We start from the raw sequence: 14005 nt of genomic DNA on the forward strand, positions 1-14005 counted from the left end.
CTGCTGATAAACTTCCCAGCTGAGCAGACCATGGAAATGAGAATTTGCAGCTGGACTTGGAGGGATAGGTGGAGTTCTCATGGAATCCACAAAAATAGGCCAAAACACAGATATAAGAAATTTCTGCCATCCTCTCATCAGAGCTAAAGCAGGAGAATGCCAATAGGGCTATAGGTTTTTGCCCTCTTTATTTGTAGGTGGAAGACTGGAATGGAAAAGTGGCATATGAAAAACAACTTAAAAAATATTTTGAGCATTGCATTAGTTTAATGAGTTTACTCTTTTTCTTACAATAATTTGTCAAAGTATAAAGCACCAGTATACAGCTAGCAGACTGTACACAGTTCAGGTCACATTGCGGGAAGGACCTTTTTGGCTCCAGAGGTACTACTGTGAAGAATCATAAAGGTAGTAGCAGGACTGGAGAATTTTAGCTACAGGTATAGATTTGAAAGGCAGCAGTAATTTCTTTGGAAGAGTGGACTCTGAGGGAAGGCATAATAATAAAAAAAAGTGATGCAAGTATGACTCTGCTGGTGTGACAGAAAGAAAATGCAAATAGACAAAACAAGAGAGACTGCAGATGCTGGAATCTAGAATCAAAACAGAATACTGGAAGAACTCAGTGGGCAAAACAGGCAAAAAGGTGTCAATTAATGTTTCAGGTCAAGACCCTGCAACAGGACTCATGCAAATACAGAGCCAATCTTTAATAATTATCTTCCACAATATTGTGAATTTTGGGACACACCTGGTGCTTAATTTAGCCTGTTTCTTTAAAAGTCCTCAGATACTTCTGATAAGAAAATAGTTTCACTTGGTTCCAAGATCAGAGTTCCAAAGTGCAAAGTCCCTGTAAAATTTTGGCTCTAAGTCAGAAAGGGAAACTTTTTCAACACTTGCAAGTGTGATGTCTGGATTATGACTTCTGGAATGTGTTATTTACTGCATTTCTGAAAATTTTATATAGTTGTACATGCATCTGGATTACAAGTAATAGATATTTAAAAGCTATTATTGATTAGATTGTCAAGTCTATACACATCAAAACACACATTATGTCCAAGTGATCATTCAATTATGAAATAGCTGATTGAAATCAGGAATACAAAGTATAGTTTGGGTTAAAGACAATCATAGTCGTTAGTATTTGTAGTAAGCATATGAAAATCCTAATTCACTTTGTAAAGATGAGTCCAGTGGTGTAGATATAAATCACAAGATATTTGACTGCTGTAATAAAGGAGTTGTGCTGATTCATAGTAATGAGGTGTCAATTGAGCATAACAGTTTGCAGTCCTGAATAAAGTGTGCAAGAAGAAAGTAGCACTGAATAAATATATTAATTTTTAAAGAAAATATGTCTTTGTTGCTCATAATGGTAAAGATGTTATTATCCTTTCGGACTGTGATAGTGTTCATCCGAACAACAAAAGGAATAAAGAGCATGTGTGAAAATAGGGAGCAGTTAAGGATGAAACAGAAAATGCTGGAAACACTCAGCAGGTCAGACAGCATCTGTGGGAAAAGATATAGTTAATGTTCCAAGTCAATGACCATTCACACTCTGCCTGAACTGCTGATGATTTTCAACATTTTCTGCTTTTGTTTCAGATTTGCAACACCTGAAACTTCTTTGATTTTCAGCAGCTGAGGAATTTGCTTAACATTGCAACACTAAGAACTTAGGAGTGAATTCACCCCATGACAACTTTAAAATGTTACTGTTTTGCAACCATATTCAAAAATACTGATAAACCATGAAAACTTTGGCAGTCAGTGAAATTGGAGATGGGGCATTGCCACGTATCGAAAGTTTCCAGGAGGGTTCTGATTTTCCCACTATCAGCTAATTGCATAGAATAAAGCACTCCAGTCCTCACTGGCTGGCTTCATGATGGCCTCAGCCAGAAGGTCAGCCTTTCATGGTGGGCAGTGCAGTGGCACAGCCAATGGTGCTGCTGCCTCTTGACTCCAGGGACCTCCGTTCAATTCTGACTTCCGGTGCTGTCTTTCTGCAGTTTGCATGTTCTCCCCGTGACCACATGGGCTTCCCCCAATTGTTTTTCCACCAGCTGCACTTTGCTCTTGTGAATCTGCAGTTGTAATCAAGCACGAGGCCTGACTCTTTCATCTGTCCTATGAAACAGAGCAAGTCACAAATGTCAACAGGATCTCTGAGGTGTTTTGTGAGGTGCTGCCCCAGACCACTTTCTGGCCTTCTGACAGCTTGCTGCTCTCAAGGGCCCTTGAAGGATTTTTGATATGATTCTGACAATCAGGATACATGTAAAAACTGTTCAAGTAGAAATTTCCATAAAATTATTAAAATTTCCGGAAATTAATTTTAAAAAACATAAAAAACCATTTACCTCCATATACCTGTACAAATTTAAATTACACCATCCATCCCTGGTGTAAAGTTAAGGGGCCCAATGCAATGTGCCATTGGAACCACAGGTCTGCATGGTTGTGGTCTGCTGCTGGACTCAGTGTAGCAACATACAGCTGCAAAAGCCAGGGACAAACTGACCTGCAAACACATCTACATTGGCTGTTCATTATGGAATCTCTGGCCACAGGTAAGCAAGGTCTACCACAATGTGTTTGGTTGCTTCATTTGCAATAGCTCCTTGCACATTTACAATATTTGCAATAGCTCCTTGAACTGAATGTGACATTCTGGCATTTGGGTGCTTTGCCTTAATTACTGAATGGTTTAAATTGTAATAAATATATTGAAAATAATTATTCCTTTCTTCAAGCACACATTGTTTGCTCGATCATCTGATAGTAGAAAGAGTGCAGCATGTGTTTTGCATTTATATTTGTATATACCAATGTTATTACTGCATTGCAATATATTAGAGCAGATGATGATTTCTAGATACTTAATAGGGACTGTGTGTTCTGTTAATTTCTTATATTTGAAACCATCTTTGTCTGATCAGAGATCTACCCACCCTAGAACTACAAGGTTTCAATGCTGTAAGGGAAGTAGTAGTTAGCAAGAATATGATTCGGTCATGACCTACTATTCTCCATTGTGTGAGTGAACAGATATTAGGGGAACAGAAAATATCAGAAAAGGAAGAAAAACATGTAGATTGGTATACCACCATGGGGTTCAAGAACAATAGTGACAGGAATAAGCTCTTTATCCCCTTGAGTCTGTTTCACTATTCAGTTTGACCAAGGATGAACTGTGACCCAACTTCTTATCTCCAACTTTGCCTTCAAATTACTCACCAGGTAAACTTCCAGTGTTACAGCAGAATATATGCAGGTAGCTAGACTTGTGCTGTCTCAGTAACAACTCATATTGCATGCTGGATAGTGCTGGAGACCACATTTGATTAGCCAGGCGCCCTTTGGGATAGATTGTCTATCAGATATGCCAGAGGTTGCCTGTTGTGGAAAGTATCTGACTTTTATTGACATCAATGTGCCGTTCAAAATCTACCCAAAAAAGTAGTTTTAAGCACCAGAACCCCAGTCAAAGTTTTCATTAATACATTTTGGAAAATAGTTATTTTCATCTTTTAGTTTCAACAACATTTAGGCCCATTTATGGTGTGTGATAAGATGAATGCTAGGAAGAAACAGAGTGGCAGACCTGAAGACAGCCACTTCACTCATCACACTGCGGTTGGCAAACTAAATATAAAATTTCTTTCAGACCTTTGCTTCTTTAAAATGAACAATGAGTATTCCAGCAGCCATACACAAAAAAACCTGCCATGAATTTCAGGAATTTGGTGTGTGTAATTGAGCAGAGTTGACAGAGGAAGGCCGACTGGCAAATTAAACCATGAACTCCTGTGCTGCCTGGTTTCTGCAAGGCAGTGAATCCACAATCCCACTTTCCAGACAGTGAGCTTCATTAGAACAGTTATTCAATGCACAAAACTTTAACAAATCCACAAGCAGATAATTGAGAACCACTAGGAGCTTAATGTAGTGTTATTAAAACGTGCTAAAGTTAATTCAAAGTCATGGTGATGGAAACTGCATTTAGACAAGCCAACAAAATCTTTTCATTTTCACCAGAGGATTGATTATACCTAATTCCTAATGATTTCCCCCTTGAAAGTTTACCAAGTGTAATTTTGAAACCACAAGCAAAATTTAATGAATAGCCTAACTAGAAAGTGCTTTGGAAATGAAGGAAAATATAGGCTTTAAGTTTAGGACAATTGGGTCTCCCTAAAGTTTTGAAATATTGTCCCAGTTCTTTTTCCTTCTCGAAAATACTCACTTCAGTTGTGTATGGCTTGTGATACACTTATAATCAGCAAAGTCCAGCTGAGATTAGGTGGTGCACTGGGCTAGAAGGCCATTGGGATCTTAATTTGATTCAAATCCAGGCTGATGAGATGAAACTTTCCCTTTTACTTCCAGCAAATTAAGTCCCACAGGAAACAGATTTGGACAATCTTGGTCCAGTTGCTAATGATTAAGAGTTCATAGAACATATCTACCACAATTTGAGTGTAATTAGCACGAACGTGGTATTTTCATTGAGATACCACAGGATTGGTTAGCAAGGGAAATGGAAACATTCACTTTGTGTAATAGGGATGCATTAGTGAGGCAGACTATCAGAAGAATGACTGCATGTTGCTAATTGTTCTGTCTTTCACTCCCAGTTACACTAAGTTTCCCAAGGTGCAAAGTTCAGGAAAATGAGATCGAGACACACACCCAGAATTCTTGTGCTTGACAAACTTTTAACATCGGTGATTGGGACCTGACTGATTTGGCAGTGTGGGCTAACTATCATTCCAGTGAGGACACAGAGTGGACACAGTTATTGGAAATGAGGTGGAATAGTGTTTCTGACCTCTTGCCTCAATTACCTTGATGTGTGAATTCTGGCAACTCAAAGGAGGAATGGAAACAAATTATTAAACAAAAATGCAAAATATTTAAAACATTCTTCAGACAAATAAAACAAAAGGAAAATCAGGATGGGAAAGTGTAACTGAAAAGTGAACAGGTTAAAAATCACATGTGAATCTCTAATTTGAGAAAAGGAATAAAAATGATAGAGTTAGATAAGGAAGAGAGGTGGGGGAGGCTCAAACGAAGAATGAATATCTGCATGGGCCTATTCTCAGGTATACATTCTAATTATGTGCATTTCGATGTGTATCTTTAAGTTAGTATACAATCATTCCTCATTACTACAAGAGACAGACAACAGAAGCATAAATGCCACTAAGGCCCTCTCCTTTGTACTCAATACACTCCCCAAATAAACATAAATGTATTAATACTTAAAAGCAGTGATCAGAAATCACAAGAAACTATTGTGTAAGTAAAGTCCACTCTCCGTTAGAATAGCAGTAATAATGTTACACAGCAGGGAACCATTTGACACAAGTTGTCTGCAAAACTGATCACAATGACTTTCCACCAAAGGCATAAAAGTGATTCGGTCATTTATAGATAAGCATAAAAAAAAGAGGAAGTTTTACACCTAAACAATCCCATTCTTTTGCAGGTATTTCAAATCCTTTTGGAATGGCTAAAAACCTCAAAAAAACTTCAAACTGGACCAAGATCTTGTAAGTATGTGAATCTGTGCAACAATGGATAGCAAGGACACTGCGCACCATGTGGTATAACTTTCGATACATTATTACACCAGCCGAGTGTCGATGCCTTCAATAATGAATATTTCTATCTTGCCTGAGTGAACAGAGAGACAAAAGAACCTACAGACACAGCAGTGTCATTGGATCTGTGGTTAGCTTTTGGACTTGTCTCACCCACCAACTCTCCTCACCCTACAACCTGGACATAATGCAGGAGGTAGGGCCACCTTCATTCTTTAAAATGTACCCAAGATCTTTTGATTGAATTGGAACTATTGACAGCCAATCGCTTTATACAGCCCTGATGTTCTAGTGACAGAACAGCTGCTCAAATGTCCCACAGTTCCACTGGATTTTCCACTAGTCAACATACTTGGAACATTAGTAGCAGGGCCCTCCCCTTGCATTGGGCAATCCCAACTTGTTGTTAGTGCTCACCAGCTTTCCCCAGAACGGCTTTGAGAATGGTAGTGTAGCGGTTAACGTAACGCTATTATGGTGCCAGTAACCCTGGTTCATTTCCGGCCGCTGTCTGTGAGGAGTTTGCACATTCTCCCTGTGTCTGTGTGGGTTTCCTCCGGGTGCTCTGGTTTCCTCTCACATTCCAAAGATATCTTAAGAAGCTGTAACAAGTAGAACATTTGAGAGAGAAGTCATTCGAGGTCCTTCTCTTCTCCTCAGCTACCCTCCTCCACATTCTGGAGAGCAAACAGACTTTGAAACAGCTATGAACAAATCATTAAAAACAGCATTAGAATTTAACAATGTAATTAATAATAATAAAAAGGTGGGCTTTACTTCATGCAATGAAGAAGTTGTATTAAATTTGTGTTGGACTCTAGCCATACTTGTGATTAGCAATGCTCAGTACTGATCACCATTTTTTCCTTCAATATCTATTTTATTATGTAAAAAAATTACAAAGATGATATTGCAATTGACAGATTACATTTAAACTCCATTGGAAGATATTTATGACAGAAAGGTTTTTTAGATTATTAATGGCTTGGGCAGGGCAGATGTGAAGTGTTTCCAGACAGAAGAATCCAGAATCAGGTGCTTTATGTAAAATGTTTACTACTAAATGCAGTAAGGAAATAAGAACTTTCTATACACAGAATGGCCAGAATGTGCAACTTAGTAGTACAGAGACCGTTTCAGACAAATGGCTTAGATACTTTCAAGAGGCAATGAAACAAGTACAAGATCAAAAAAAAGAGAAAAATATATTAAAAGGTCAATATAAAGCAGGTAGAATGGGAAGAGATGAGTGGAGTATAAATGGCCTGCCTTGTATATTCTACGCAATTCCAGAAACCATTCGATATGTGGCTTTACAGAGGGACTTTTCCAGGCTGCAGAGCACCCAATTCCAGCAATCATGGAGTCCTGTATAACTCCAAGGAAAACTCTCTTAATCCTGCTCTTCATTTTCTTTTACATACAGTGAGGTCCATATATCAATTAACTACCACAGTCTGGTAATGAACTACCAGGCAGCCACCATTTCATTGACTTGGCCAGCTTCTTCCCCCAGATTTTCTGCCACAGATACAGGAGAGTGCAAAATGTGTCTTTCATTGAAAATAGGATAGAGAGGAGAAAAGAGAATATGGTACAACATAAGTAATAGAAATAATAGCAAAGATTTTTATAAATAAATTAGTCATTTAATGATTTAAATGTATACTTTTGAATGCAGAATGGAATCCCTAGGGAACTATTAGAGTATCCTGTTCCCCTTGGTGATATGCAATGAAAGGATATTGCAATGTCAGCAGAGTAGGTAGTACAGATCCCAAGAATATCCAAAGAATCTCCTGAGAAAACTACCAGAATTACCTTTGCCTCCAGATTTTTGGCATAATGTTTATTTTATCTTTGCAATATTCAAGAAGAGAATCAGTAGGAGAGACAGAAATTCCCTTGAAATGTCAAGGAGTAAAGATGCAAATATTAAGTGTGTTTGGTGAAATGAAGTAGGTGGTAAGGTGACCTGATCCATAGTTATAATTTTCTATTAAGTCCAGTCTCTGAGTCATTCTGCAATCCCTTCTTCCTCTTACCAGCCATCTGCAGTGAAATATTTTACTGTAGATAATTTTCAAAGAAAACAAGAAGACACTTAGCAACAGTAATTTAGTTATAGACCAGTTAATATTAATAGTTGGAAAATCGCTGAAATAATTTGGTCTTTTTTAAGATCCATTTTTTTCCCTCTATTTGCAGGTCAGAATAATTTATGAAACTTGTACTAAATAATTTAGAATAATAACTTTATAGGTTCTAAGAATATAATTTTAGTATCAAGTCTACTTAAAATGAATTGAAATGTGACTAACACTCAACTAAGAATGTAAATTAAGGGTGTGATAAACTTCTTATTGAAATAATGAAAGATTCTGAAAATTGCAGCCAAGCTTTTATAAAAAGTACCAAACAGCTTCACGAATTCAGAATTCAACATTTTTTTTCAAAATACCATGAAATAAAGTGAAAGAGGGAGAGAAAGAGCAAAAGAGAGTAAGAGAAAACATTGAGTTTCCACTGATATTGGCTTATGTACATGTTCACGCCATTCAACTTTGCTGTTTTATGATCTTTTTAATGTGGAGATTGGAGAAAGACAAGTCTCTCTTCCCAGAAAAACAGCTGCAATCCCAGCCAAAGCATGTTGAACAAACCCATGGGTGGATGAAGATTTTGTCTTGGGAAGTGACAAAGCAACATTGCAGTGATGAATCTTAGAAGTCCTGACATTTTGTGTGCATGTCTATAATTTCACTGTTTATGTCTGGTGTCTATTTGTGAGCCTTTTTCCAAAAATTATGCTGTTCTTTTCTGATTTCTGTGCATTCTTTCAATTTTGTGTCTAAATGATATGTTTTTGTAAGAAAACTATCTGGTGTTTTTGAGGAGTCCTTTAAATGGTCACAGCCAGAGTTCTGTTCTGATAGGCTTATTGGAAACCAAAAAAAAAGTCTCCTCGTTGAAGTAAAAAAAAAACTGCACATGTGGAAAATCTAAATCAAAACTTACAAAAAACTAGAAGCATCCAGGGGATTAGTGAAGAGTGAAATAGTTGATGTTTTGGGGCAAGTTTTGCATCATAACTGCAAATGTCAGAAAAAATGCTATGTTGGCACCGGTAGCGTGGCGACACTTGCAGGCTGCCCCCAGAACATTCTACACAAAGATGCATTTCACTGTGTATTTCGATGTACATGTGACTAATAAAGATCTTATCCTTACAAACATATTTCATGTTGCAGAGAGGTGCGAGAACGGAGAGTATCTTTGATGGGGAGCAAACCAAAGTTGTCAGGGTAGCAATTATTATAAAAACAGCAGTTAGTGATTGAAAAGAAAAATGAAACAAATTGAAGTTGTTACAGGCACAAACACATCTGCAAGTGGAAACCTGAGCTTCCAGCCTTCTATCAGTTAATTGTCAGGCCTACTACCTCTTATCTCCCTGTATGTATTACTGTACTTTGCTCCAATGATGACCAAGCTCAAGGAACAGCACCACATCTTTTGGCTAACACAACATGATACTGAAGTTAACAATTTTAAGCACCTGCTTTTTTTCCGCTTTCTCTCCGCAGATATGGTTACAATACTGTTTCAATTTGTTTCAATTTTCTTTTCTGTCATCCAACCACTTTTTTTTTGAAAATTAATAGCAAGCTTGACAACTTTGGGTAGTTGTCCTATCATAAATATTCCTTTTCTCCTTTCCACCCCTCCACCTCTCTGGAACTTGAGACATGCTTGTTTTCTCACTTTTCCAGTTCTGATGAAGGGTTCTTGACCCAAAACAACAACAGTTCCTCTCACCACTGATGCTGCCTGACTGTCTGAGTGCTTCCAGCGTTTTCTATTTTTGTACTTGCTCATTGTTTCATTAACACCTGCATTTCTCAGGTGGCTGACATATTGTTAATACAGGAAAATTCATACGACAATCAATTGGCTCTATTTACATCTAAAGTTCTCTTTCCCCTCCCCAGGAACGGAATCTATTCATCTTTATGCATTTAATTTCTTTGGCACCTGGATGGAATTAGTCAACACTTTTTTGTAAGATTTGCCAGAATTCCTGTTGCCAAAGCAAAGAGATGCATTGGAAGGCAGCAACATCACCAGGTAAGCCTATCTGATTTTTCTGAAGAATAGATAGTAATTGATTGTTGAAGTCACTGTGAAAGGTCAGAATCATAGAACAACCTCATCAATCATTTAGTATCTATTCTTCCACAAGACCTACCCTTCTGATGTTGCCTTCTTACAATCCATTTCTTTGTCTTGACATCAGGACTACTGGCAAATCCCACAAGCAAACATTGACGCACTCCATCTAGGAGTTAAGGAAATTAAATGGCACTGCATACAGATGGAATGTAACATCTCATTAATAACTAACAGACTTTGTTAATATCCTCTTGGAATGCAATTAACTTCTCTAACACTAATGGGACTGGCCAAATTTTAAATTACTTAAAGCTCAAGATTTTGCATAACATTGTCATTGTACTTCCTATTACTTCTGATTAATTGTTTGAAGTTTAAGTAATACGATTTGGACAAAATCATATACATGACCCTAAGTTCATCATATGTTAGCCTGCCTATCAATTGCCAAGAGCAAAATAAAACACATTTCTCTGGATTCCAGCTGAGTCCAAGTGAGATTGATGGCTAAATAATTATTTGGTTCGTATGATGTTGTGTTCCCAGGACACAACTGAAATTAAATTGTATACTGCTTCCAAGGTCAATAATCTTCAACTGAGCCATAGAAATGTGACAGCAGAAATAGGTCTTCCAGCCCCTCATGCCTGCTCCACCAGTCAATAAGAGAAACAGTAGTTCTGAATATATACTTACGTGAAAAATATTCTTGAAAACACTTTTAGTGAGTTGGTATAATTCCAAGGTAAAGACACCAAATGACCATCTCATTCACTATTTAAATAAACTGAGCAAAGTGTGAAAACTGGATGTTTGCACAAATATTTAAAGTAGTTTTCCACCGATCATCCAATCCAATATGAAGTGTATGGCATAATTATTCAGGCAGGCTAGTGACAGCACCTTATCTCTTCTGAACCCAGGTATCACAGGCAAGTCCAGCATTTATTACCCATCCCTAATTGCCCTTGAAGTAAGTGAATTGCTCGCCATTTCAGAGGGCATTCAAGAGTCAAACATGTCAGTGAGTCTGGAGTCACATAGGCCAAACTATGTAAGGATGGCAGGCTTTCTTCCTGGGAGACATTAATGAAATAGATGGGTTTTTAACAGTAATCCTGTGTTCTGCTGTCATCATTACCAAGAAGTTTAAAATCTTTTGCAATATTTTTCTTTTTTTGCCATTTTTTTCTGTATCACAATGCATTGCAGGCTATTTCCTTCAACAATTTGTTCCAAATGAAAATCTTCAATATATCAAATGACAATGTAAACTAAACAGATTATTTTGCTAATCTTGTTATCAGAGCCAAGTATAATCCACCCCTCAGTCAGTGTATACAATGCACACTTGCCAGCAGAGAGTTACTGTACAATAATCAACAATCCCCAAACCCAAGGACGAGGTCAGCTATAAAACTTCTAGAGCCAGTGGGATTAGCTAACACAACACAGGATGAGAAATGAATGGAGAGAGGTGCAACTATCCAATATCAGCTTAGAATCTTTAAATCCCAAGTGACTTTCATGCACAAAAATCAAAGAGTTAACTCAGTCAGTCAGGTGCATTTGTTAGCCTTATTGAAAATTTAAGAGCAGAGGGAATTTCATTGACATTAGATGGCACAGGCAGTAAACATTTCATAACATACCATGTAATTTTAACACAGTTTATGAATATCAGAATGATATTGATCCAAATCAGATGGTGCAAAATACAATGCAAATTTATTAGTTTGTCCTTTGCAATGCACAAAACAAAATTTTTTCAGAATCAAAATGAACTTCCAAAATTCTGCTGTTTTAATAAAATTTACTGTTTACTGCCACCAACAATCTATTCCAATAAAAAAATGACCTTCACACATCCTACATTAGAATTTAAGTCTATCTGGACTACTGGTTTTCATATCAGTGAACTTCACAGCCATTTTTACTCCTATACAAATATTACATATCATCAATATTCACATTATAAATGCTGATAAAAAGGTATGGGCTAGCCCACAGCACCATGCAGTTTGTATGGACTCGGTTATTGCCCCAGTATACTAGACAAGAATGATATTTTCTCAAATTAGGAATCTAAATTACAAATAAAAGTCAAGGAATTTCACGTTGTTCCTTCTGGAAGGGAGAAGTTTGTCTTAATAAAGAAAACTCACTCCAGCAAATAACATACTTTGTTTCAAGTACTGGTGAACAATAAATTAGCTCCCACCACCTTCACAAAGCAAACTGGAAATGGCAATAAATGCTTTCCTTTCCAGTGATATCTTTATCCCTTGAAGGAATTAAAAACAAATAGAATGACAGATGCCACAACAGTGCTATTTAAAGGGATCCTGAAGTACTGGCAGGTTAGTTGCCAGATTATATCCTCTGGCTCCTGGTGTAATTTTGTGTATCTTTAGAGCTTTCCTATACTGAGCTAAAGTTTGAGTCCTTTATAGAAAGAATGGGCTGGTTGGTGCTGAAATACATTTTTAGGCATTTAAAATCTTCCTGAAACAATTTGTTACATTCATGAGCTCATTCCTAGACCTTGCTCTGGACATCAACTTTACTTCATTCCCCCAGTCAAGTTCACATAGAACAAAACAAATTGCTGAAGGAGAAGGAAGAGCAGAGAGCCCTCAAAGATCAGGAAACAATTTTAGCAGTGAACTACGCTTAGAAGTCTCTGCTTCACACAAGTAGTTGTGACTGAAATTTGTGATCGTTACAGCAATAAATGAATCCTCAAAGCAGGACTGGTATAGCACTGCCAGAGAATACTTGCCAGCTCCTCAAGGGGTTCTACCATTTGCCCCTCTTCTCACATTATCTTTGTGGCTGGGTGTTCCTGAAACAGGAGCAGGATGTATTCTTGATGTTGAAGGCCTTGTCTGAAATTAAATCTTGCTTTTGAAATGAAATTACTTAGAAGAAAAATAATCTATCCATCCAAGAAACTGTCCACCCAGACATAAACACACACACAATCACCTTGATATACGTGTGTGTGTGTGTGTATATATAAAAGCTTTACTCATGGAGCTCCTTTTAAGCAACAAATCACAACTTGCTGTGGACCGCTGCATAAGGGAGGTCTTTGAAGATCTCTATGCAAAAGTTTTCTCTATCGTTTCTCCATAGATGCTGCCTGACCTGCTGAGTATTTCCAGCATTATTTGCTTTTATTGCAATTTCCTTTTTTTTTTATGCTTTTAGAGCAAGGAAGAAAGATTCAGTTTCATTTTGTTCATCCAGCTGGAGGTAAGAACCAGAATGGACACAACAGTTTGCATGTGTTGTAGATTTCCCCATGGAATGGGTTGTCAGTGCATGAATTGACATTTTCTTGCTTACCCCTTGTCTGAACTCATCCAGCTTCATCATCTCCCTCAATGCAAAAGTGACTTGCAATCACAAGCAGTGTATTGTCCACACGAATGCCCTTAATTGTGGCAGCAATCACAATCCATCCAATCCAATACAATGCTCTGTTCCACCATAATTTGAACCATCAAAGCAAATAAAAGGTAAACTACTGGACAACAAGGATCCTCCAGTATCCTCATGACATGGCTTATGCTTCTGGTCAGGTGCATGTACACAGATCTACAATGAGAGTCATATCATACAGCAGAACATAGGAGATCTTGAACAATATTCACTCTGTCTGACTGCACTAGAACACACTGCTGAGAAGGAGGTGGTATACAACAACCTGCATATCCTGACCATGAAGGGCTCTTTGCACCATCTGTCAGATGAGAACCTCAAGAGCAAGAGGACAAGGGGATCTGATGGTGGAGAAATATCTGCAACAAGATACTTTCTGTCCAGGCTCTCCATAAACAGGTTATTGAGCAATGCCTGTCCCACAGGTAATTTCCTTCCCAGCCACATCACCCTCTTTCTGACAAGACAGAACTAAATATCGTTTGAACATTCAAACTCAAATCTAATTTACAATGCGATTCATTAAATATTGCATGCAAAATGTCACTATTTCCCCCTATGCTTTTCCTCAGAGCATGACTGCAGCGTGTTTTGTCAAAGACTGCATGACCTCCAGTTCAGTGGACTGCAGACAATGTTAGAGAATGAATTGAACAATATCTGGACAATCTGGCTTCAGACCACATTATCTCAACTTGGCCTAGAGCAGGCTAGTCTGGCAGTTCGGTAAGCAACAATGGGGACATGGCAGAGTTACATGGACA

This window comes from Pristis pectinata, chromosome 10 (genome assembly GCF_009764475.1).
Source record: "Pristis pectinata isolate sPriPec2 chromosome 10, sPriPec2.1.pri, whole genome shotgun sequence".
Lineage (NCBI taxonomy): Eukaryota > Metazoa > Chordata > Chondrichthyes > Rhinopristiformes > Pristidae > Pristis > Pristis pectinata.